A 26,318-nucleotide genomic window follows, 5' to 3' on the forward strand; every position below is an offset into this window, starting at 1 on the left:
ATGGAGTTTTAATTCTCTCCTCACGCAGACAGCTGAATATTCAGGAGAGCGACTCCGAAGGCTTGCATCCACTGCTTAAAAAGCTCTTTGCAGTATGTCATTTCATTATATTAAGAAAAAAATGAACCTATTCAAACAATGTTTGCACTATACAGTTGAAAATAGTGATTGCAGTATTCAGGACATTGAGAGAAACTTTGAGTTCTAGTCTCCCCTTGATCTGTACATGTAGCTTTGATGTTAGTGGGACATGGCATCTATGTGTTAAGATTTCAAACCTCTCTTTTCTGCAAGTTGAGGCTTATGACAATATATTCTTAAATGAAACAATCTCAAAAACAAAACCCCTACCCCAAGCAGAGCTTTTTCTTTTAAAATGAAGAAAGAGCAAGAGGCTACATAAAGTCTATTAGGGATTTTGCTTATTGCTATTGACTTCATGTGGATGGTGCTCAGATACTGAGGTGATGGGCAGTACTATCAAACTTCTAAGATATGAGCCACTGGGTCTGGCCTGGAATATATGTTCTCCTGCCTCTATAGTTGCTGGTTCAAATAATTCTTATCGAATGGCTATTTGATGGCCTACATGACATGATTTTGTGGTCTGTCTAGATTGCAGGTGGACAGGACTTTATATTACTTAGAACATCATAACTGGTATAATGGATCGTCTTGTTTCCAGTCTGGGTGGAGAAAGCAGAGAGAGAATAGGCTTGGAGATGGATATTTAATGTTTGCATTTTTAGTTATTGTAAAGTACGCTGATATAATGGTGATGGCAATGCATATATATTATATTGTGTGTTTAGATATACCTTCTAGGATAGGATCAACCCACCTAGACATCACTTCTCATGTAGTTGGGCAGATTGAGTGCTGCTTTCTTTGGGCCTTTTGAAAGGCAAGACCCATCGCATCCAGTTATACAAGTACCCACTACAGGATTTTTTTCTTTGTAGCAGTCAGGCAGATGGAAGCCAGCTGCATCTCAGTAACATACCAAAACGGCTGCTACTCTGATACCAAATGGTGACTCCTTTCCAGTTCCTGGCTGCTACCCCGTTGCTGCCTGTCTCACATAATTATTCCATTGCCCTTCCAAAAAAATGCCATCCCAGAATTTCCAGACACTTTGCAAACATTAATACATGCCTGCTTTTTCCCTTGGCAACACTGAAAAACCAAACTTCCATTGTCAAAAATGGTGACTTGTTGGATGACTGTGAAAAAGCAGGTTTCAGAGTAGCAGCCGGGTTAGTCTGTATTCGCAAAAAGAAAAGGAGTACTTGTGGCACCTTAGAAACTAACAAATTTATTTGAGCATAAGCTTTCGTGAGCTACAGCTCACTTCATCGGATGCATTCAGTGGGAGTTGGGCACCTGCTTCTCATATAAGCCTTCAAAAACATTCCCCAGAGTTCAAATCCGCCAGAGATTAGTACTATGATTAGTATTAGCCACAATTACCTCTGCAGGTCTGACTTAGGCTCAGTCCTGATACACTGTTCCTTTCAGGACAAATGATAGTGCTAATCAGCGACCAAAGAGCCCCTTTATAATAAAGTATTTATTTAGAATATCCATCTAAGAGAAACACAATACTAAACACAATAAAAATAGGCTTTATGGAAATCTAGTTATTTCCTAAGGTTTACCAATCCCCAGATCTGGGAGGGCCCAATTCCTTTAGATTCTCTCTGCACAGTGTCTGAGTCAGCCTGGCTTCCTAGACAGCTTCTGGCACTGGAAAACCCTTCACCCCTTTCCTACTCTCTGAATTTTGTAAATCAAGTGTTCTTTTGATCTCCAAAGCACCTAGTCTGGCAAAGTAATTAATTATGACACTTTGGCCTGGAGCATGGAAGTGAACCATTGTGCTGTAATTGCTGCCCTCTCCCCTTCCTTCCCCCCTCCCCCAGCTGTTTGTTGGGATGTTTTTAGCTACCAAATCATTGTTACCTTCCTGTACAATGCTCATTAAATGCAAGCATGTAACAAACATTCTACCACCCTCACTATAAGTTAGATCCATAGAGTCACAGAAATTTTAAGAATCAGTTACACAGTAACTTACCTAATTTACAAGGTCACAATGTTCATACCATTATTACATATTGGTATTCATATATTAATACGTATTAGATCCACCTATGCCGCAATATGCACTTGAAACACCACACCAGAATTGGGAAATTCTTAATGGGCTGGGGAGGAAAGCTTCTATGCCAGGCTATTTTAAGTTTGTTTTCCCTTTGTAAGCAAGAATTGCAAAATTCTGCTTTTTCACAAAAAGAAAAGGAGTACTTGTGTCACCTTAGAAACTAACAAATTTATTTGAGCATAAGCTTTTGTGAGCTACAGCTACAGCTCACTTCATCGGATGAATTCAGTGGAAAATACAGTGGGGAGATTTATGTACATAGCGAACAAGAAACAATGGGTGTTACCATACACACTGTAAGGAGAGTGATCACTTAAGATGAGCTATTACCAGCAGGAGAGTGGGGGGGAGGGGGAAACTTTTTTGTAGTGATAATCAAGGTGGGCCACTTCCAGCAGTTGACAAGAATGTCTGAGGAATAGTGGGGAGGGGGACAAACAAGGGGAAATAGTTTTACTTTGTGTAATGACCCATCCACTCCCAGTCTCTTTTCAAGCCTAAGTTAATTGTATCCAGTTTGCAAATTAATTCCAATTCAGCAGTCTCTCGTTGGAGTCTGTTTTTGAAGTTTTTTTTGTTGAAGAATTGCCACTCTTAGGTCTGTAATTGAGTGACCAGAGAGACTGAAGTATTCTCCGACTGGTTTTTGAATGTTATAATTCTTGAAGTCTGATTTGTGTCCATTTATTCTTTTACATAGAGACTGTCCAGTTTGACCAATGTACATGGCAGAGGGGCATTGCTGGCATATGATGGCATATATCACATTGATAGATGCGCAGGTGAACGAGCCTCTGATAGTGTGGCTGATGTGATTAGACCCTATGATGATGTCCCCTGAATAGATATGTGGACAGAGTTGGCAACGGGTTTTGTTATTATTGGTTCTGTTGAGTGGTGTGTGGTTGCTGGTGAGTATTTGCTTCAGATTGGGGGGCTGTCTGAAAGCAAGGACTGGCCTGTCTCCCAAGATCTATGAGAGTGATGGGTCGTCCTTCAGGATAGGTGGTAGATCCTTGATGATGCGTTGGAGAGGTTTTAGTTGGGCGCTGAAGTCTCTACGTAAAAGGCTGGACAGTCTCTATGTAAAAGAATAAATGGACACAAATCAGACATCAAGAATTATAACATTCAAAAACCAGTTTTTTACAATTACAATTTGTTGGGCACTTGAGTCCTTTCTTACTTTGAAAAACTCCCTTTTTAACTTTAGCAATAGACCCAAAGTTGCTGTTTTTACAGCTTTTCCCCAGGGTTAGGTGGCCTCGAGTATGTGGTGGGCGGACACTGAGCAGACTGAGAGCACTTGCTCCAAATATAATCAATAAGAGTCACTGTAATGCAGAAAGCACTATACTGATATTCTTTCCCCTAACCAGTACTTCAGCTTTCCTCTCTGCTGTGGCACAGACTGGAGTTTAGCCTTTTCAGGATTTTGCTGTATTATGCTGTAGTTTTAGTGAGACTTTTCTGTTCTGTAGGGTCTTAGCATCTCACTTTTTTTTTTCAAAGCCCTTTTTTTGTGTTTAAAAAAAGAAATCTATGGGGAATCTGAACCAAACTAACGTGTATATTGAATCAGCTCTAATCTTGTGTTCGTATGTTCCTTTTATAGGAAATGTTAGACAAAAGGAACACTAGAAAAGCCTGACTTATTTTCCTCCCTCTGTGGCTGCCTGAGCAGTAGTAATGTGACACAGAGATAATCAGCCACTCATCACTCTCTCCCTCCAGTTTGTTGGCATACGTGGGGAGAGTCGTCATTGCCTTAGTTGTCCTGTCAATGACGGTGTGATTGCTGTTCACATGGAACCCTTCTCAACTTTGGCCTTCAAAGTTCTCGTTTGAATATTTTCTACTACCACCAAGATCTGCACCTGCGGCGGCTCCACCCGGGCCCGCGCCCTAGGCTTCAAGGCGCACCGCAGCGGCCCTCCTACTCATCGTGGCATAGCCCCCACAGCTCTCATTGCCGGCGATGGCCGGGTATGGGCCCGACACTCCAACGCCATCCATTTTCAGGGCTAGTTGATTCGGCAGGTGAGTTGTTACACACTCCTTAGCGGATTCCAACTTCCACGGCCACCGTCCTGCTGTCTATATCAACCAACACCTTTTCTGGGGTCTGATGAGCATCAGCATCGGGCGCCTTAACCCGGCGTTTGGTTCATCCCGCAGCGCCAGTTCTGCTTACCAAAAGTCGGCCACTAGGCACTCGCATTCCATGCCAGCGAGCCGGGCTTCTTACCCATTTAAAGTTTGAGAATAGGTTGAGATCGTTTTGGCCCCAAGACCTCTAATCATTAGCTTTACCAGATAAAACTGCGGAGACGGACGAGTGCCAGCTATCCTGAGGGAAACTTCGGAGGGAACCAGCTACTCAATGGTTCAATTAGTCTTTTGCCCCTATACCCAGGTCGGACGACCGATTTTGCATGTCAGGACCACTACGGACCTCCACCAGAGTTTCCTCTGGCTTCGCTCTGCCCAGGCATAGTTCACCATCTTTCGGGTCCTAGCATGTACGCTCATGCTCCACCTCCCCGACGGGACGGGCGAGACGGGCCGGTGGTGCGCCCTCCGCGAATCGGTGGCCTCGGGATCCCACCTCAGCCGGCGCGCGCCGGCCCTCACCTTCATTGCGCCATGGGCTTTCATTCGAGCCTCTGACTCGTGCACGTGTTGGACTCCTTGGTCCGTGTTTCAAGACGGGTCGGGTGGGTTGCCGACATCGCCGCAGACCCCGGGCACCCTGGCGCGGCCCTCCCCGCCCGGCGGCGCGACGCGGTCGGGGCGCACTGAGGACAGTCCGCCCCGGTTGACAGTCGCGCCGGGAGCAGGGGGACCCATCCCCCTCGCGGCCCCCGTACCGCACCTCCCACGAGGGGAGGGGGCAGGGGGCCAAGGGGGAAGGTGCGGCGGCGGTCATCTCCCTTGGCCCCGGGATGCGGCGAGAGCTGCTGCCTGGGGGCTGTAACACTCCCTGTTGTGAAGCAGGGAGCCGCCTGTCCGCCAGGCCTTCCCAGCTGACCCAGAGCCGGTCGCGGCGCACCGCCTTGGTGGAAATGCACCCGACGGGGGGCCGTCCGAGCGGCGGTCCCCGCTTGACACCGCCCCAGAGGGGGGACGAGGGGGATCTGTTGTCCCAGGACAGCCAACCGAACCCGCCGGGTTGAATTCTCCGAGCAGACTGCGCGGACCCCATCCGTTTACCTCTTGACGGTTTAACGCTCTCTTGAACTCTCTCTTCAAAGTTCTTTTCAACTTTCCCTTATGGTACTTGTTGACTATCGGTCTCGTGCCAGTATTTAGCCTTAGATGGAGTTTACCACCAGCTTTGGGCTGTATTCCCAAGCAACCTGACTCCAAGAAGACCCGGTCCTGACGCGCCGGGGCTGCTACTGGCCTCACACCGTCCACAGGCTGTGCCTCGATCAGAAGGACTTGGGCCCCCGAGAGCAGCACCGGGGAGTGGGTCTTCCGTACGCCACATTTCCCACGCCCCACCGCAGGACGGGGATTCAGCGCTGGGCTCTTCCCTGTTCACTCGCCATTACTGAGGGAATCCTGGTTAGTTTCTTTTCCTCCGCTGACTAATATGCTTAAATTCAGTGGGTCGCCACATCTGATCTGAGGTCGCAGTCCCCCACCACACCACGGAAGAGCTGCTTCGGCCCCGGAGGAGGCCTGATCCGACCAGCTTGGGGAAGAACAGCCCAGCGGAGGAGAGCACGTGGAGAGGTGCCAAGATGGGCACTGGGGCGAGCAGAGCCGACAGCGCCGGGAGGCCGGTATGGGGGGAGCATCGTCGGGCCAGGGAGAGGGGAAAATGACCGGCAGAGGTGGCAGACGGAGGAGGAGACAGGAGGGGGTTCTGAATCCTGGGCGCCCTCACGAGAACCCTCTCTCTCTTTCCTCTTCCACAATCACGCATGCGTGCCGCCTGGCTCCTTCTCTCTCCCTGGCTTTCAGTCATCACCCTCCGCACTTTCCTCCTGGCTAGTCTCGCGCCCCAACCGTGCGGCCCCTGTTCCTGGGCACCATCGTGACCCGGGGAAAAGGGAGGGGACCAGGACCCCGTGGGCAGCTGTGCTGCCACAGACAGCCACGCGGGGCAGGCCCATCTCCCCCTCGAGACCCGTGAGCCGGCACCCACGGCCGACCCCGCTTCCCCAACCCCAACCACCCCGGCGCCTGTGACACCCCAGCTGTGCCCTCCAGCGGAGGGTGGTGGTGGGGTCACTCACGGCCCTGCGCCCGCCAGGGGATGAGGGCCGCGTGTCCCGCCGCCACTGCATCTGCGGGGACGATTGACTTTCAAGCGACGCTCAGACAGGCATAGCCCTGGGACGAACCCGGGGCCGCAAGTGCATTCGAAGTGTGTCTGATCGATGTGTCCTGCAATTCACATTAATTCTCGCAGCTAGCTGCGTTCTTCACCGACACACGAGCCGAGTGATCCACCGCTAAGAGTTGTCACGAGGCTTTTATTTTTTGCTCAACAGAAGTTGGTCCAATAAAAGATATCACCTTATCCACCTTTGTCTCCGATATCCTGGGATTGACATGGCTACAACATTGCATACTAGAGGTGAATTGGCATTATCTGGGAAGTCTCTTATCTGTAGGAACCATGCCTTGTTTGCTGAAGGTAGAGTTGTAGTGACTGAGGCAGGGGATTGCAGGAAGAAAAGGATTTGTCTTGTGGTTAAAGCAGTTGAATGCCCCCCTGGAGACTTGGACTCAATCCCTACCTCTGCTACTGAGTTTCTGTATGGTGCTGGACAAGTCATTTATACCATACCTTTCACAGGTAGTAATTTCAATAAGCAATTACAAGGAGGCCAAACTTCTAGTATTTTTTTTCCAGTGGGGTGAGGGAGTCTGCAGTCTAATCCAACTAAGCTAGCCATGTCCCTAGAATGCAGTCCTTACAGCTGGCCCTTCTGCTTCTTGTACTGATCCACTGCAGAGTTCTTCGGTCTTCAGTCCCCCCCCCCACCTATTTATAAACTTCCCCCTTCCCACTGAGTTACCAGTGTTTCCATTCTTAGAGTGACTCTAGGTGCATCTTGCCAGGCTGCTTGCCCATCATGGAAATCACCCAAGTAATTTCAACGGGTTAATGAGCATACCTAATACCCACCTTATCTCTGGATGATTTCAGCCCATCCAGCAGAGTGACCTCGCTTGGCTCTGGCAAGTCTGTAGGCACGAAGTCCCCCCCAAAACATTAACTATGTATTCTCCCCACTCTTTCTCTCATTTACACCAGAAAGGCTCTACTGCAAGTCTGTGAATTGCACCACCACACCTTATTCCAGGTCTTGCTGGGCAGAAACAGATGAAGGTTTTTATGGGGGGAGGGATATCTCAATGGCTTGAGCATTGGCCTGCTAAACACAGGGTTGTGAGTTCAATCCTTGAGGGGGCCATTTAGGGATCCAGGGCAAAAATTGGGGATTGGTCCTGCTTTGAGCAGGGGGTTGGACTAGATGACCTCCTGAGGTCCCTTCCAACCCTGATATTCTATGAATATCTATGAATATCTTTGAGGTAAACATGGGGAATTTGTTTCTATTTCTTACTAGTGAACAATGCTCAGTAACAAATAAAGGTGAGGGAATCCATCTCAGAATTCCTAAGAAATCCTGTACAGAGTCAAGCTGTGTAGGCATATGTTGCCAGTACCTGAAAAGCACTACTCTGTGTTCAGAACATGTGAGTAATTACAGCAGGATGTTGGCAGGGAAGAATATAAAAAATTTCATTATGGTGCATTATTTGTTTGCAGTTCTACTCAGCAGTGATAAAAGGACTAAAATGTTGTTCTTACAGAAATGGCATCTCTTCCAAAAATAGACGTTAAAAGAATGACCTAAATATTTACTGCTAATTTATTGTGCTTGAGGGTAAAGCTGCAGTGATATGCTAACGAGTGCTACGTACAGTCTGCAACGCATGGATAGCATTACCTATAAATAACTTTGTGCTTTAGAAATGGCTGAACAGTGAATCGGATGAAATGCTGTTTCAAAGTGACCATGCCTCGTTTCGCTATTGCTTCCCTGGAGCGATTCAGGCTCTTCCAGAACTTCAGTAATATCGGTATTAGCATAATCTATTTGGCGCTGCCAGCTGGTTTTTTTTTTTCCAGGGACCCACAGAAGCCAATTATTTTGTCTTAATTTTCTTATTAATGAAGATACAAAGCTATATGCATCTCCCCTTCCATGTTGATGTGGAGGACCATGGGGAAAAAACTTTTGAAGACCCCCCTCCGTGCCCCCCCCCAGATCTTAGGTTGTGTGTTTTTACTGTTAAATCTTTTTTGTGAATTAGATTCACAGCATTTGGTCATGTAATGTTTAGAAGCTAGGGAGCAGCTCCTCTAGGGTGTGTGCCTGTTTGGGTAGTGGCCCTCTTATCCTTGCAATGGAGGAGAGTAAGGAGGATGGATGGAATTTGGGTAATAGGAAAAGTGGTTAATTTTGAACAATGGACTCAATCCAGATACAGTATTATACTACACGTCCTACGTACATGCTCATTGTATTTGTGTACAAGGCAAAATGCAGGGTCTGAAGATGTTAGAGTAGTTCTGACTTGTCTCTCCAGATACAAACTAACTGTGGAGCATTCTTTTTAAGGATGAAGTCATAACCTGTGTTGAATTAACACTACATATGTCCACTGGCTATCTCTGCTGCACTTGCACTTCCCCCACCTTGCATCAAAGCTGGGGGGGGGGCAGGATAGAAGATGTGGAGTCATTAACTTCTGAAAGATTTTCTACTTTGCTTTGATGGAAATGTGATTCAAAAAGATGCTGCTTGCCAGCTCTGCCCCTAGCCCTCAATCCCCTCTTTGTGTTCAAGTGCAGGCTGTCCGGTGAGCTGCTGGTGAGGAAGGGTGAAAGACTGTTTGTTGTATTAGCCTCATTCCATCACCAGTGAAACTGAAGTGTCACGGGTCTTTCTGCTTCATGTTTTCTGTACCATGTCTACAATCTGTCCCTGATTTTCCCCAAAAGTAAAATGTTAGTCCTGGATGGTAATTGTCTGTCTGTCCTGTAATGCTATAAGACCCTAGAATCCTCCGATAGAAAAAACCTTCAGATTTGCATGTTTGTCTCCAGTTCATCTAACAAGCTACATTTCTTACTTTGAGGTACTCTTCAACCCTTTCAGCTTTGTTTTCCCAACAATAGTGCCCCCTCTCATGCTGCAACTGTTCTGCTCTGTTCCGAAACAGCCCCAGCATTTGACCCAGGCAGAGCCTGATGATTTTTTTTTAAAATTAAGTTGTCTTGTACATCCTTTTCCTCAAGGAGAAGCAGCTGATCTAATCTGACTGGCACATAAAAATCCTGGCTGCATCAACTGACTAGCCATGTCTAGCCTGAGGCTGAAAACAACATGTAGCCCCCCACTTCAGTTCACTTGTACATGCCTCTGAATGGCAGCTATGCCCCATACTGTGTGTCTTGGGGAGAACTTGTACAGAATTCACCCTATGCTTTCCAAAGTGCAGTCTGAAGTGTGACCAGATGGAGCGCCAGAAGTACTTAGTGTAGCAGCAAGCCATACAAGCAAATCATATATTCCTTTGAGGTGGACAGGCAGTTTTAATTTTTAGCTGAAGGTTGAGCGTGCTGGCCAAGTCAAGCCCAATTTTCAAACTTGATGGTTGAAAGTTGGACACCTAAAATATTCCTTTTGGGCATCTAAGTGCACATCAACACCCAGAGCAGAACTTAAATACCCTCTCTAAGGACTTACGCATCAACATTATGGTGTACTTAAATTTGGGCACTCAGTTACACACTATAGGTCTCAAAATCTGAATATGGGTGATACCTTTCCTCCTCATATTGCTATTAGTACAGAGCTGAATGTATTGGTTGGCTCCCCTTTACTTTGGCAAAGGATGGAATGCTAGAATCAGAAGGTTCTGGCATGTTCTTTGACAGTTAGATTTGGGCAGTTGGAGAGGGAAGAAAATATAGCAGCACAAATCCCGCTCTTGGGAAGGGGGGTGTAGTAGGGTGCTGGTGCAAAAGCACCTAATTAGCCCCTGCCTGGTCAGCTCCAATCAAGGGAAGCAGATTGGGGCTGATGGAAAAGGCCTGATGCTGGCCTGAGGATTGGCAACACCTGCTGACCTGACAAGCCAAGGGCTATAAAGGCTGGGAGCAAGCCATAAAGCGGGGGGTGGGGCAGCAGCAAGGGAGAAAGTCAGTCAGTAAGTAATGGGGGAAGCTGGAGGCCTCCTAGCTGAAGGCTGACTCTGCCTGTAAGGGAGGCAAACAAACCTGTAAAGCTTGTATATAGACAGGCACTGGTGGTGGGACAACTTTGAGTAAATGAAGACACAGGTGTTGCACAACCCTGAAGTCTCTCTCAGCCTTACTGGGAAGAGCAGGTGGGCCCCAGGAAGAGGGGTGGGTCGTAAACCCTGTTACGGGGGCAAGAAAGAGGCAATGAAAAGGCAAATAAAAAACATGGTGAAGTGTGAAAGGAACAGTGTGAGGAGGACAGAAGGATAAGGTCAAGAAAGAACAAACAAACAAAATCAGGAAGAAGGTTAGAAAAAACATGACTGACTGAAATCCACTAGGAAGGTTGTGACCTTCAGAATGGTGGGCAATGAAGAATTCAAGATGCTAACTGGCCTGGTTCTTTCTTTGAAGAGACCTGTTTTCCCCTTAAGTAATTTTTCTTGTATCTAAGTCATAATTGGCTAGTTCTGGTAAATGAGCTTGAGGGGTAGTGATGCTGTAATGAGGTATTTATGTAAACATAGTGTGATATTAGAGATTTAACAGATTTTTTAGATAAAGGAAATGCAGTGGATCTAATTTACCTAGATTTCAGTAAGGCATTTGATACCGTGCCACCTGGGGAATTATTAGTTAAATTGGAGAAGATGGGGATCAATATGAACATCAAAAGGTGGATAAGGAATTGGTTAAAGGGGAGACTGCAACGGGTTCTACTGAAAGGCGAACTGTCAGGTTGGAGGGAGGTTACCAGTGGAGCTCCTCAGGGATCGGTTTTGGGACCAATCTTATTTAATCTTTTTATTACTGACCTTGGCACAAAAAGTGGGAGTGTGCTAATAAAGTTTGCAGATGATACAAAGCTGGGAGGTATTGCCAATTCAGAGAAGGATCGGGATATTATACAGGAGGATCTGGATGACCTTGTAAACTGGAGTAATAGTAATAGGATGAAATTTAATAGTGAGAAGTGTAAGGTTATGCATTTAGGGATTAATAACAAGAATTTTAGTTATAAGTTGGGGACGCATCAATTAGAAGTAACGGAAGAGGAGAAGGACCTTGGAGTATTGGTTGATCATAGGATGACTATGAGCTGCCAATGTGATATGGCTGTGAAAAAAGCTAATGCGGTTTTAGGATGCATCAGGAGAGGCATTTCCAGTAGGGATAAGGAGGTTTTAGTACCATTATACAAAGCACTGGTGAGACCTCACCTAGAATACTGTGTGCAGTTCTGGTCTCCCATGTTTAAAAGGGATGAATTCAAACTGGAGCAGGTACAGAGAAGGGCTACTAGGATGATCTGAGGAATGGAAAACTTGTCTTATGAAAGGAGACTTAAGGAGCTTGGCTTGTTTAGCCTAACTAAAAGAAGGTTGAGGGGAGATATGATTGCTCTCTATAAATATATCAGAGGGATAAATACAGGAGAGGGAGAGGAATTATTTCAACTCAGCACCAATGTGGACACAAGAACAAATGGGTATAAACTGGCCACCAGGAAGTTTAGACTTGAAATTAGACGAAGGTTTCTAACCATCAGAGGAGTGAAGTTTTGGAATAGCCTTCCAAGGGAAGCAGTGGGGGCAAAAGATCTATCTGGTTTTAAGATTCTACTCGATAAGTTTATGGAGGAGATGGTATGATGGGATAATGTGATTTTGGTAAGTAATTGATCTTTAAATATTCAGGGTAAATAGGACTAATCCCCTGAGATGGGATATTAGATGGATGGGATCCGAGTTACCCAGGAAAGAATTTTCTGTAGTATCTGGCTGGTGAATCTTGCCCATATGCTCAGGGTTTAGCTGATCGCCATATTTGGGGTTGGGAAGGAATTTTCCTCCAGGGCAGATTGGAGAGGCCCTGGAGGTTTTTCGCCTTCCTCTGTAGCATGGGGCATGGGTCACTTGAGGGAGGCTTCTCTGCTCCTTGAAGTCTTTAAACCATGATTTGAGGACTTCAATAGCTCAGACATAGGTGAGGTTTTTCGTAGGAGTGGGTGGGTGAGATTCTGTGGCCTGCGCTGTGCAGGAGGTCGGACTAGATGATCAGAATGGTCCCTTCTGACCTTAGTATCTATGAATCTATTACAAGGTTACATCCATGATTCCCAGTAGAGTGCGCTTTGGGTCATCCTTGGTTACAGATCCACCCAGGCTTCTTAAATTCAGCTCAGCTGCAACTAGGGCACAATAAATACATTACTACGTATCTCAACTGTGGTTTTGGTCTTGGAATACTGGATATTTTTCTTATATTTTTAAATTTATTTTTTCTTGTACATTCATGTGTTGACGTGTTTTCAGAGTCTTCTGTCATAAGTTGATCGTGGTCCTCCAGAACTGTGGTGTTTAATTTTGTAATATGCTCTTCTGACAGGAATCAGGGATATTTTTAGATCTTCTTAATTAATGCTTATCATTTAGGAAACATTCAGCAACTCTCTAGCTACAAAAACTTTCTCTGCATCTGACTTGGAGTATGTTTAAAAACCTCATACTCAACATTGCATTCACACCCACTTTTGCATCTGGCTCAGAAGACAGCCCTTATTTCTCTGGACAAAGATTTGGAACTGAAGGTGCCAAAATCTTAAGACCTGTTCTTTCAAAATTTGGGCCCCAAATGGGTTGGAGTCTTGTGATAAATATCTGGTTTTGTCACATTTTGGACACACAAACTAGAACTAGATCTGACCCAGAAATAAAATGCAAAGCTGGATTCTGATAATTGAGGTTAATCAGTAACACACTCTTAAACTTGAAGGTGTTAGGTTCTAGATTGGACCCATCTCAAATCTGCTTAGGGTGCTTTATCTTCATATTTAATCTTTACAAAGACATCAGATATTTATAGACATACTGACTTTTTTGCTTTGTTGTATAGTGCATCATGTAAAATGTTGCTCATAAAAAGTGGGTTCAATACATTAGTGTGGGTAGATGTAATGGATCACTTTCATTTCTGGATCAATTTTGATGAAGTGTCTAACTCCCACTGAAATTCAATAGGATTTTGGAACCTACCAGTAATTTCTTTAAGCTCTTCTGAAAGTCTTAGCCTAAATGTTTTGCTTTTGATTTCTACACCCACTAACTTTCAGGTAGGTCAATTACAGAGATAATGTCCTTTTCCCAAAGAAGCAGAAAAATGAGGCTGATTTCCAAGGTTATTTTTAAAACTGAAGTTATCAACTTCTGCCTGTAAAAGAAACTTTTTGGGAAAATTCACACAAAAGGCAAATGTAAAGCAGCTTGCTGAGAAGCAGCCAGAGGTGTTGCTCTGCAGTGTAACAGATAGTAAATTATTGTATTAGAACAAGTTCTCCAATACGTGCACTAAACTTCATCTTCACCATGACAAACTGATATCCCTTGTATCATTCAAGGTTGTTGGGCCAAAAATATTATGATTGTCTTGATAAAGGGTCTCTGAACTGCAGACAAGATCACAACATCCTCAAAATTCAGGGGAGTGTAAACATCCAGATATGGGCCTGAAGTTTTCACCCCAGTCCCATCTTTGTCAGGAACCTTGTAATCCTATGTATACATCACAAGCCACCATCTCCAATGTCATTTCTTGCTAGTATTGACCTTTCCACCTTTTCGTTTCTTTGCTATGTAGATAGAATTACCCTCTGACTCCTTGATGTGGTCACTCCAGAACAGAACTGAAGCTTGCTTGTGGGACATAATGGTAATGCAAACTTTCCACAAACTATAGTGTGTGTATTCTGTTCAGGGAGTCTTTGCTTTCCAGAGGGTATCAATCTGGCACCTTTTGGCCACCATGAAATTCATTTAACATAAAGAAAAATAAGCATGGGCAGGAAAATGTGTATCTTTGCAAATTATGTGGATGGAGATGGTGGCGGCATGATTTATGTAGAACTTGTTGCAGCATGCTCCCATCATTCTGTTTAATAAACTTTTATATGGGGAAAAACCACTCACTCCCCACTCCAGAAGGGAATTCTGTCACATTGCAGTGTTATCAAAACCCATGTATTCTTAGCTAATGTGACAAAGCTCTGTCTTTGCCTCCGTGGGTTCCGCGTTTTCTGGCGGATTTCGCTAGCCTCAGAGGCTCACTGTGACCCTCCACGTAACCCTTCTTTCTCTAGAGACAAGGGTCACAGTCTACTGAGCCATTTTCATCATCAGCCAGCAAGGGAGGTGAGGAGAAGTTATCCTTCCTTGCACAATCTCTGTTGTCTCTCAGTCTCAGTGATTAATCAGGGGGCAAAGGTGTGGGTGGGGGGGAGAGCCCAGGCCCACCCTCTACTCCAGGCTCCAGCCCGGGGACCCTAATAGTATCAGCTATGGTAGCTGACCTTTTAGAAACATGACATGTACAATTCCCTGGGCTACTTCCCCCACATCAGCCCTCACTTCCTCAAGCTCCACTTCACCCTTACCTCAGGGCCTCCTTCCTTGTACTGGATATGGTGTGTACTACTCAGCCTCTCCAACCATGCAACTTCTTCCCACAACTCATGACATGCACACTCACCTGACTGACTGGGAGGCTTTTAACTAGTTTCAGCCAGCCCCTGATTGGCTTCAGGTGTCCCAATCAACCTAGCCTTCTCCCTGCCTTCTGGAAAGTTCTTAATTGGTCCCAGGTGTCTTAATTGACCTGGAGCAGCTTCCATTTCACTTATCCTGGTACCAGGGATTTGTTTAGCCTGGAGCTAATATATCTATCTCCCGCTACTCTTCCATAGCCTGCCACCCCTACAGGGTAAGGAGCCCCGTGGGCTGGCCTCTATTCCACCTTGGTCCCAAGACCTGCCGGGGATATCGGTGGGCGGCTCCTTCACAGGGCCGTGAGCATGGGCATGTACTTGGCACGGTTCACCCCAATCCCGGACACCTGCCCTTTTTGCGGGCACATCTACCTAGAGTGCGCCAGGCTGCAGCCCCTATTCCGGCTCCTCACAAATATTAAGATTTTGGTTGCACTTTTCCCCTCACCTTCTCATTTATGCACTCCCCATCCGTGGCCCCACAAAGTCACGGGATCTCCTGGTCAACCTCCTCCGGGCCCTGGCTAAATTGGCCATCTATAAAACCAGGGTGAGGAGGTTGGCTGATGGAGTCTCCTATGACTGTGGGGCCTATTTCCGATCCTTCGTCCGTTCACGCCTCCAGGCAGAGTTCCTCTGGGCGGCGTCCGCTGACTCTCTTGACACCTTCGAGGAGCAGTGGGCGCTGACCAGGGTTCTCTGCTCGGTGTCCCCATCCGGTTCCCTTCGTTTGACCCTTTAACCGCACCCCTGTCCCTGTTGTTCATTAGTTGTCCTCCGTAATTATTTGGCTTTCAAGGTCCTGTGGAGCCCCCTCTTAGGCTGGGGGGGGGATCCTTTAGTAGTGGACAGGATTTGCCCGCCCACTTCCTGGATCCCAATACGACTACTCTTCCATAGCCATCTGGCCTTGCCCTGTCACACTACTAAAGGAGTTCCTTGCTCTCTAATGTTTGTGCTAAAGAGAGGGGCTCCAGCAAGCACACAGATTTGGAAGACAAAGCAGTAACAAATTTTACAGTAACTAGAGATTATTTTTCCCTGTGACAGATTGAGTGTTGGTCTCGGTATTCTTTCAGTTATGGCTAGTATACACACAGGCCTCTTTTCCACTGCTGCACCAAAAATACCAACCAAAATAATTCATGGGCAAGAAAATGCTTCCTTTTCATACCTTATGGCCCAGTGTTATGAAAGAGACAGAAGTTTTCTGGGATTAAATTATAATGTTAATTTCTCTTTACCTTGACTTCTTGTTGTATCTCTTTCTCAGTACATATGCAGTTATGGAAAATGAAATTTGTGAAAGACCATTGACACAAGCTAGTGGAACAAACCAACTTGTCTAGAAATAGCTGTCCTACAGACAGCAGTAATATTGTGAGCTGTAGTGTTACTAGCCTCTACTTTGAAAATACTATTGCATTTTTAAAAAATGAGACAGTGCTTTTAAAATTACCAGCCTGTGCATGCTGTATATGAGAGAAGTCATACAGAACTTGCAGCCCTGAACGATGCTCACATGGAGGGTGCTGGTTACTCCCTTACAGTTGGTATGTTTATCTCGGTGACAATCACTTGTGAAAAATGTGGAAAAATTGGAAAGCATCCAGCAGAGGGCAACAAAAATGATTAGGGGCTGGAGCACATGACTATGAGGAGAGGCTGAGGGACTGGGATTATTTAGTCTGCAGAAGAGAAGAATGAGGGGGGATTTGATAGCTGCTTTCAACTACCTGAAAGGGGGTTCCAAAGAGGGTGGATCTAGACTGTTCTCAGTGGTAGCAGATGACAGAACAAGGAGTAATGGTCTCAAGTTGCAGTTGGGGAGGTTTAGGTTGGATATTAGGAAAAACTTTTTCACTAGGAGGGTGGTGAAGCACTGGAATGGGTTACTTAGGGAGGTGGTAGAATCTCCTTCCTTAGAGGTTTTTAAGGTCAGGCTTGACAAAGCACTGGTTGGGATGATTTAATTGGGGATTGGTCCTGCTTTGAGTGTGGGATTGGACTAGATGACCTCCTGAGGTCCCTTCTAACCCTGATATTCTATGAAAGGCCATGAGTGAATGTAATTTCACCCATATTTAGTGCTTTGCTACCCTGCATGATACAACGTAGTGAACCTGTGGTTTGGAGAGAGGCTGCTTATACTATACTGCCATTAGCAAACAATTAACTGATCAACCAGTACAGTGCACTGAACACCCCACCCATTAATACTAATGCACTGACCAAACGTGGCATTACAAGAGAGGCCATTGCATCTTTATATTCTAATACCTTTATGAGGGGGGAAAAGTAGGATACAGGAGAAGCCACGGGCTAAAGAAGCAGAATCAGAGGGAGGAAGAGCAGCGTGCTTTGCATTCTGAAACAGTTAACCCTTCTCTGAAGGCTCTTAGCAAAAGCAAACCAAGAGGGCGGAAGCAATAGTAAATGTGTACAAAATTACAAGTGATACAACAAACACAATTCTGTACAGATTTTTACTTCTTTTCACAAATTGTGCAACTCTCTTGGTGAAATAAAACCCCAGTGTAGGCAAAGTGAGCTCAACAGGGAGAATTCTGTAAGAAATCAGTCATTGTGCAAAGTGAGCTGTAAAATTCTGTATGCTATTAGAACAAAATGCTTTTTCATTCAAAAATATGACCCCTGTTAGATGGCCTGTCTGTCTCATTACTAAGGCTTGGTTCAGAAGCCATTCTGTTACATTTGCTAGACAGCGTTAAGTGTCCTGATGGTGGCCTGTCAAATAAAAGCTCAGATGGTTGTGCTGGATAAACCTGTGGGAAGATACTCAGTTATGAAACAAATCAATATGTAACACATGCAAGAGTCCATCAAGAAAAATGTGCAATACTAGACACTTTCTTAAATACATAATTACATCTTCCATATACTTCTGAAGCATGGAGCGAATAATTAGGGTTTTGTAGCCACACACTCCACAACTTTTTTTTTTATAATTTAATATTATGAACTATGTTTGTTTAATAGAGTTCTTCTATAAAGCATGTTCACAAATAGATTAGAATACACGTGTAAATTGTACTTTCCACGAGAATGGATTCCCTGTTGGCATGACCATGTCAAACAAAATTTAAGTAAAGTTGCAAGGCCTTTAACCAGTACTGCCTCTTAGCTCCAGTGCAGTAAGTTCCTATTACTCATTGGCCAGCATGGAGGACATGTTAGCACATCCATGTGTTCTTCAAAAACATTTAGCTCAATAGTTCCTGCCCACCCCACTCTTTATAGCTTGTGTCTTACCGAGTCGCAGCTGAAGACCTTTTCTTGCAAACCTGTTGGCTCCAGTGCAGTGATTTTTCCCTTTCACTGCCCACATGGATACAGGGTGCTTACATCATGTCACAGGGAAGCAGTTTAGATGTGGAGATGAAGGCACCATTGTAGGAATGCTGCATGTTAGAAATAAGCTTAAAGGAGAGAAGTTAAATCTGGTAACTTTTATTACCTTTTACCTTTTATTACCTTAAATAATCCTCTGATTTCATCCCCCCACCCCCGATTAATTTCATATTGTACCTAGTAAAAGTTAATTTGTCAGACCCCTCTTGCACACACAGAGGTCAGAGGAACTATATGGAATGGGGACATTCCCCTAAGATGTGACATGAATGTATTGCTCCTTCACTACTTTTGTGTTTAAATTATCTTGCCTTTAAATGTTCCTTTTGTGTTTCTGGTAGCTTATGTAGAAGCATGTGTTGTAGGATGCAGCATGGAAAAAAATAAAGTAGTGTCTGCAACTTCTGGATGCCAGGACCAGAAAAGGATCCCACAATCAAGTGTTAGGAACAAATCTTCACATCAGTCACAGTGAAGATCACCTGGAATCTGTTTTCTGAAGCAGAATGCAGGAAGCTTTAAAATCTGTTTCTATGATGAGAAAAGATTCAAAGACTGAAGTCCTTTCCAACTAAGGCTATTCTACACTGCATACCCGACAGTGACACTGCTGTGCCGCTCCAGCAGTGCCACTGTAAGGTGTGCAGTGTAGTCACTTTTTGTTGGCAGGAGAGCTCTCTCTCCTGTGCCTGCCAACAAAGTAAAACCACCCCCAACGAGGGGCGGTAGCTTTGTTGGCGGGAGAGGGTCTGTCAAGTCATCCTATATCTGTGATTTTTAAATTGTTCACTGAGAGCTTAACTAAATGTTGGAGTGCTTTTGGCACCTTAGAGACTAACAAATGTATTTGGGCATAAGCTTTTGTGGGCTAAAACCCACTTCATCAGATGCATGGAGTGAAACATACAATAGGGAGGTCTATATATACAGCATATGAAAAGATGGGAGTTGCCTTACCAAGTGGGGGGGTAAGTGCTAACGAGCCAATTCAATTAAGGTGGAAATCTTGTCAACTGTTGAGAATAGCCCACTTCCACCTTAGTTGAATTGGCTCGTTAGCACTGACCCCCCACTTGGTAAGGCAACTCGCATCTTTTCATATGCTGTATATTTAGACCTCCCTTTAGAACTTTTGTTTTTCTTTTTTAAATGACAACTTAGGTTCTGGAGCAGGACCCTGAAACATCTTTGTGCTCACTGAAAATTCATGTAACAAATCAACTGTCATATGTTACAACAACAATTAAATCTTCTCCCAGGCTTATTATCCTAACCACTTGTGTGATCATGAGTCCAGTATCCTAACTGCATATATGGCAGTTAAGGTCTTGGTATTCCTGTTCTAGGGATGTATAACTTGCCTTTAATTGGCTTCATACACTAGAATGTATACACTAGAATTACGAATACCAGAGTTAAAAACTAACCAGTCCACCACACATCTCATTTGGAACCAGAACTATGCAATCAGGCAGCAAAGACACCTCCCTCCCCACTAAAGCAAGCACAGTACTGTGTTAAACATAAACTACCAAAAAAGGGAAAGGTTTAAAAAAAAAGATTTGACAAGATAAGGAAACTTTCTGTGCTTTTTTCATTAAAATGAAGATGGTTAAAAGCAGCATTTTTCTTCTGCATAGTAAAGTTTCAAAGCTGTATTAAGTCAATGTTCAGTTGTTCTTTCAAACATTTACAACCATAATGTTTTGTTCGGTGTTACAAATATTTCAGAGTTACAAAACAACCTCCATTCCCTAGGTGTTTGTAACTCTTGAGGTTCTACTGTACCTCTGTCATCACTGGTCCTTCCAGAATTACTTCTCCTTTAGAAAAATGCAGAATGCATCTATTAGGGACATTTGATGGATTTAATCTATTTTTATAACTTCTCTGGTGGTAGAAGCTCTTCCTGTTACAGTCATAGCAGTCAATAGGGACACAGTGGGAAGCTGTGAAAGCAGGACTGCTGCTTCTAGCACCATTGATCTGATTTGCTGGGCTCCTGTTGATGCACACACCCTTAAACAGTTGTAGCTGTCAGGGTGAAGGACCCCAGTATAGATATTCTCCTCTAGTGTTATATGGGGAAATGCCTACATCTTAGTTTTGGGGATGGTGCTTAAAAAGGAGGAGAGGATGAATCTTCCATCCCCAGAAGTGTGGTTGAAACTCACACTAACATTGTGTTAGCCAGTGCTCCAACCCTTAGTGCTCCTATTCTGTATTAGCACTTCCTCATGATCCTATAGCTGGAGGAGAGATTTCCTGGGTGAGAGAGTATGGGTGGCCGACCATAACATGCACAGCAAAGTTCTCATTGCTGACCACCATACACGTGTGGGACTGCAGTAGAAAGGGAGTAATGATTATGACAGAGACTGTGATCACTGGTTTTCACTTCAAACTTTAACAAACATGATGTGCCCACCACATATCAGTTACACAGTAACATCTGGGGTCGTTGTGATATACTGAACATTTTACTCCTCAGCCACTTTTCATATCCATCCCATATTTTTTACCACCCAGAGCCTGCAGTTCAGTGTTCTACAGTATTAGAAATCAGATGGCATTCAGTCAAGTGGGCAGATATGAGCATCAGAACTGCTTCATGTTGTCAGTCTCGGTGAAGGACAAGGATCGAATGGACCATGGAGACTGAATTACCCACATCTGTAATGTGGGTCCTTCCAGGTCAATGCTGAAGCACATTAAATTTCAGCTCTCCTGGCTGTTACTCTGCATGATCATTAGTGTTGGTTTTATTTGTTTAAATTGGCTATACTTAGTGCTTGTGAAAGGTGCCAAACTGGCAGCCCTGGAAACTGAAGTCGTATAGGTTCTGCCCTGGGCCTCATTCCTGAACTGGAGGGCAACCCCTCAAAGGATGAGGAGAGGATAGTAATTTAATCAAACTCTTGTTACTCATAAGCTCTTCTCAATGAATGTCCTTCTCTCCTGACTGTGCGGATGAATGCAACCCCTGCAGCACGTTTCTCTGCACTGTGAACACAGTGCACGCGTGGCTCTCGTTTACAGAACACACTGTAGTGGAATCTCATTAATGAATGATGCCTAAAGGTACAACAAACAGGGGTTGCCACCTAGAAGGAGATAATTATCTGGTTATGCATTTGCAGTGCACTAGTTTCTGGGATGCGTGCCAGCTTGGGTCATGGGTCTAAAACAAAATAAGGTCAGTTGTGTACATCCAAGAATGTAATTATCAGAACCATGATCGGAGCAGAGCTGTCTCCGCAGGCCAAGCAAATCCTGAGACACACATGACACTTTATTAAAATTTTAAAACTTTATATCACACCAAGTGGGGAGCCATGCTACACCATTCCTCAAGCCTCCAATCACCCTGTATGCCACAAATACATTCATCCTTCCCCCTCCAGTGTGTCCATCCTTTCATCTAGCACCTCAGAGGATCCTTGCCTCCAGGCTTCTCTTCCCAATTGCAGCAGTAGTATCTTTCTTCCACTCCCCTCTTCCTACCAGATGGAGAAGCTTGCTGCTGTTGGAGGAGGAGTGAGCGCTACTATAAAAGAGGTTCTAACCTCACTCTAGTCTAAAAATCAATCCTGTTGGGACAATTCAACCTAAGGCCATACTTTTGTTTTCAGACACTGCTCACGTAAAATCCAAAATCATGGGCATACTTCCACAGAAACTACTGTCTGTCACATTAGAGCATCTATTAAAATATATAAATAGTCTTTAATTTGTGGTTCAAATTACCTGCAGAGCCTGTTTGATAATTATTTATGTATCTCAGGGGATCCCCCTCTGCATTAATGTGGAACTTAAAATGATGACAAAGTCTGCCAAAAGGTAAACATTTACCTTGAAGAGAAACTCCCATGATTAACTAGTGTAAATCTAATAAGGAGCAGCAATAAGATTTGCCTATTGGAAACATACTTAATATTTCAAGGAAAGGCAAAGTAAATTCTCAGTAAGATTTTGGATTTGCTTACCTTTGCAATCTATTGCAAAAGCCAAAGAATAGATACTTGCGATAGTAAACTTTTTGCAACTACTCAGTCAGTAGCTTATGTTTACTAGATACAGCATCTTCCATCTCCAAAGGTCCTAATATGCTTTAAACCCTATATACTGACTGTGAACCACTTCATCCATTATTGAGATGCAGCCTTCTCAGTGGTTTGCAGCAGCTCTTTAAAGGACCCAGCAACACTCTGCTTTCCTGACAGTGTGGTAGTCTGGAGCAGTGGTAGCTCTTCCAAAGCTAAGACTGCACCTTGCTTTAAATTACAAACCTAACTTTGGCCCCCTCTAAAATCGCTCTGTAAAAGCTTTTAGCTTCACATTTATGCCAAGAGATACTTCACCATATTTGAAGTATTCAGTCAAGCAGTTTTAGATACAGGACACCGAAGATGTTTAAATCAGAGCTTATATTGTTCTAATGATTTTTTTTTTGCTACATTCTAGCATGGGGTGGGCAAATTTGAATGCTTACAAAATTGAGGCTTGGGGTGTGGGAGGGGGTGAAGGCTCTGGCTCGGGGTGTGGGCTCTGGAGTGGGTCCAGAAATGAGGAATTCAGGGTGTGGAAGGAAGCTCCGGGCTGGGGTAAAGGGTTGGGGTGCGGGGATGGGTGGGTGAGGGCTCTGTCTGAGGATGCGGGCTCTGGGATGGGGCTGGGGATGAGGGGTTGGGGGTGCAGGAGAGTGCTTTAGGCTGGGACCGAGGGGTTTGGAGGGCGAGAGGGGGATCAGGGCTGGGGCAAGGGTTTGGGGCATGGGAGGGGGTCAGAGGTGCAGGCTCTGGCCAGTGGCTCTGTGCACTGCCCTGTCTGCAGGTGCTGCCCCTGCAACTCCCATTGGGCGTGGTTCCCAGCTAATAGGAGCTGTGGGGATGGAGCTTGGGGTGGGGGCAGTGTGCAGAACTCCCTGGCTGCCCCTACACATAAGAGCCGGGGGGGGGACATGCCAGTGCTTCCGGGAGCCCTACCACACATGGAGCAGGGCAAGCTCCCGACCCCGCTCCCTGGCTGGAACTTGAGGGCTGGATTAAAATGTCTGAAGGGCCAGATGTGTCCCCCGCTTCATAGTTTTGCGCATCCCTGTTCTAGCAACTATGTGCCGTATCTGAGAAACTTTAAAGGAGTTTGCTTTTAAAGACTTTTGAGATATTGTGCACAGGATACAACAAGGGCATTATTCAGTGCTAAATTAGGACTTTCAGAATGGAACTACGAAGTCCAGCAAATACTTCATGCTCGTCTAGGACTCTGGTTCTTAAGAAATTTGTGAGGCTGCTAAGATGTCTACAGACCGTTTTTCCAACTCCAGTGGTTTTCCTTCTGAAATTGATGTAGTTTTCAAGATAGAGAGAACCATTGTAAGTAGGGAAGAGGCTGCCTGTAGAAAATCTATATGTTCTTGTGGGATCTAAGTTCAGAGGCACCTTCAGACCTTAAACGTTCTACATGGTACATACAGAGTTGCTGTTTCTACAGCCCTAGGTCCCCACTCTTCACCCCCTGGCTTTGCTACTCTGTGGGCACTCTGGCCTATGAAGACTTAAAGATTTGGGTGCAACAGCAAGAACAGGAGCCAGGAGGGCCTTACATGGTATTCCATGAAACCATCCCAGCTTCTCCTGTTCCCTTCAGTCACCCCATTCCTAAAGCCTTTTCCATGGCTTCTCAAAGACCAGAGTCCCCCAATATTCCCTTAAATATTAGTGTTGATAACTTCACTGCAGTTTAAAGGGATATGATTACCTGGAATGCTATAGTCAGGTTTCACCCCAAATCCCCCTGCCAAGCTGCGTGTGGCTTTGTAACCATATTCCTTTTTAAAAACTGTCTCCCTGGTGCTGTTGGAAAGACTCTCACAAACAGGGAAATATTGATATGGGGAAACAGTGTAACTTAAACAGTGTCAAATGTATTAAGTAAACAGAATGAGGAATATATTTTCTCTCATCTTTCAGAAGCAGTAATCTTACATGTCACCTGTAACAACATTAGGTAACTTTTTTTTGTACAATGTGATAGCAACTTTAAGCAGTTGTTTTTAATTTTCTAAACTTGTCTCTTTTGAACCCATCTAATCACAGAGAAATAAGCACACTCTTCAAAGTGCATTAAAGATATGTACATCTGTGGAAGTGTGTTCGGTACTAAAGAATTGAGAACTGATGGTCGTAAATAGATGTAATATAAGACATTTTGGTAGCTTGCATTGCTCCTTGATAAAACTGCTGAGTCTCAACTTTAGTCTGATAATTGAATTGTGTGTATAGTACACACAATTGGTTGGATCTACCCTTTGAATAGTGACCAGTTGATTATACAGGTGAATGTGGTTCTGGACTAATTGGTTGGTCGGTTAAGAATAAGCAAGTGTCCTGATGTGAGAAATACTGTTCAAGTTAAAAGCTGACCTGAAAAGAACCCAGCGTTAAAACTAGTAAGCTTACACTCCCTGGACTTGCTAAAAATCGATTATCCTATTAGATTCATTATATTAGTAAACCTAGGTTGTTAGATTTTAAAATCTGAAATTTAACTGGCGCCTTTGCAAATTCATAAAGTGACCCCCTTTCATGCTTATAGGGTGGCTCTTTAGCAAAGTTTTTTGTTTGGAAATGTATTTTTTTGTTGCAGTCAAATATAAGTACCCTAACTGGTATTTATCTAGGATGCTCAGTCTAACAACCGCGCGCTTGAGAGAAATGTCATGAAAAATGCCCACAGATTGTTCGGAGTTTTATATCTCGTCTGAAAGATGATCCCCAACACTGCCATGCTGGGGCATTGATACCGTCGTGATTGATACCCACCGAAATTGCTAACATCACTTCCTGCAGTCCCTGGTACCTTTCTTGGTGGAATTATCAAGGTACTGAGCAAGATTGATGTCAATTAACTTGCAAAATCTGGCCAGCGATGGTATGCTGTGGGCAAGTGCATTCATCTAGGTTGATGCTTTTTAGTTTTAGTAAATAGTGTTCTGGAAATTAGCTAAATCTGAAAATTTATTGGAATTGAAAAATAACTGCCCCTTTTGCATGAGAAAACAAATTCACTGTCCATTAGTTTTTCATTACTTTTCATAAGGGAGTAACAAGGAAAAAATATGAGCCTGAAAATTAAATCTAGCTGATGCAAGAAAGGTTGCTCTAATTTGAATGAGATTACTGACATATGTTTAGGCAAACATAGAAATTTCATTGCAGGGAAATGTCTTATGTTTCCATTAGCTTGAGTCATAGTTTTTAAATGGTGTTTAATAAAAAATCATTAATTGGCACAAGCTACTGTATCTGAGCTTTATAAATCTTAACCTTTCAGTTTAAGACTGTTACCTTTAAAGCCTGAGTGCTAACATTTACAGAAGGAGTAAAGCAGGAGCAAAGAGAATCCCCTGTGCATGATATCAATAAATAGACAAAGACTTATATGGGACTTGATAAATGCTGTAGATTAAATATATTGAAATTCAATTTAATGTTTCCACTGAAACTGGACAATGCTGATTTGCACTGAAGTTTCTTTTCACTGTTCTGCAGTGTTCTCTGCAGCACTGAATCTGCATAATCTCTCACTAGTGTGCATTTTACCTCATACACTAACATGAAGCAGCCTACTGTGGAAGCTGGTCATAGAGATCCAGGCCACAGTTGTTGGAAGTTCTTTGGCTCCTGATACTTCTTCCTATCTCCTCTCCTCATCCCAAGTCACAGTTATTTATTTATTTACATTCACACACCTCTGCAATAAGACCAGTCACCCAAAGATCTGAGCACCCTTGATGATATTTAAAAAAATAAACTAAAATATACACACCTGTCACCTACCCCAAGATACACTGGAAATGACATAGATATAGCAAAATGTAACTCAAATCCCCCACTAGAGTCCCGTTTCACTGCTACCCAGTCCCTATACAGCTCCTTATGCCAAAGGAAGGAAAGATGAGC

At 44.3% G+C, this 26,318-nt stretch overlaps 1 protein-coding gene and 1 non-coding gene across 3 annotated transcripts in view; one reads left to right on the forward strand and one right to left on the reverse strand.

The window, feature by feature from the left end:
* GRIN2A (glutamate ionotropic receptor NMDA type subunit 2A) overlaps positions 1-26,318 on the forward strand; it is a 321,942-nt gene that overhangs the window by 23,367 nt on the left and 272,257 nt on the right. The window lies entirely within an intron of this gene.
* Positions 6,487-6,639, reverse strand: LOC119863115. The gene has a single exon (XR_005295501.1). It is a non-coding gene; the product is annotated as a 5.8S ribosomal RNA (ribosomal RNA).

The sequence above is a fragment of the Dermochelys coriacea genome, chromosome 10 (assembly GCF_009764565.3).
Source record: "Dermochelys coriacea isolate rDerCor1 chromosome 10, rDerCor1.pri.v4, whole genome shotgun sequence".
NCBI lineage: Eukaryota > Metazoa > Chordata > Testudines > Dermochelyidae > Dermochelys > Dermochelys coriacea.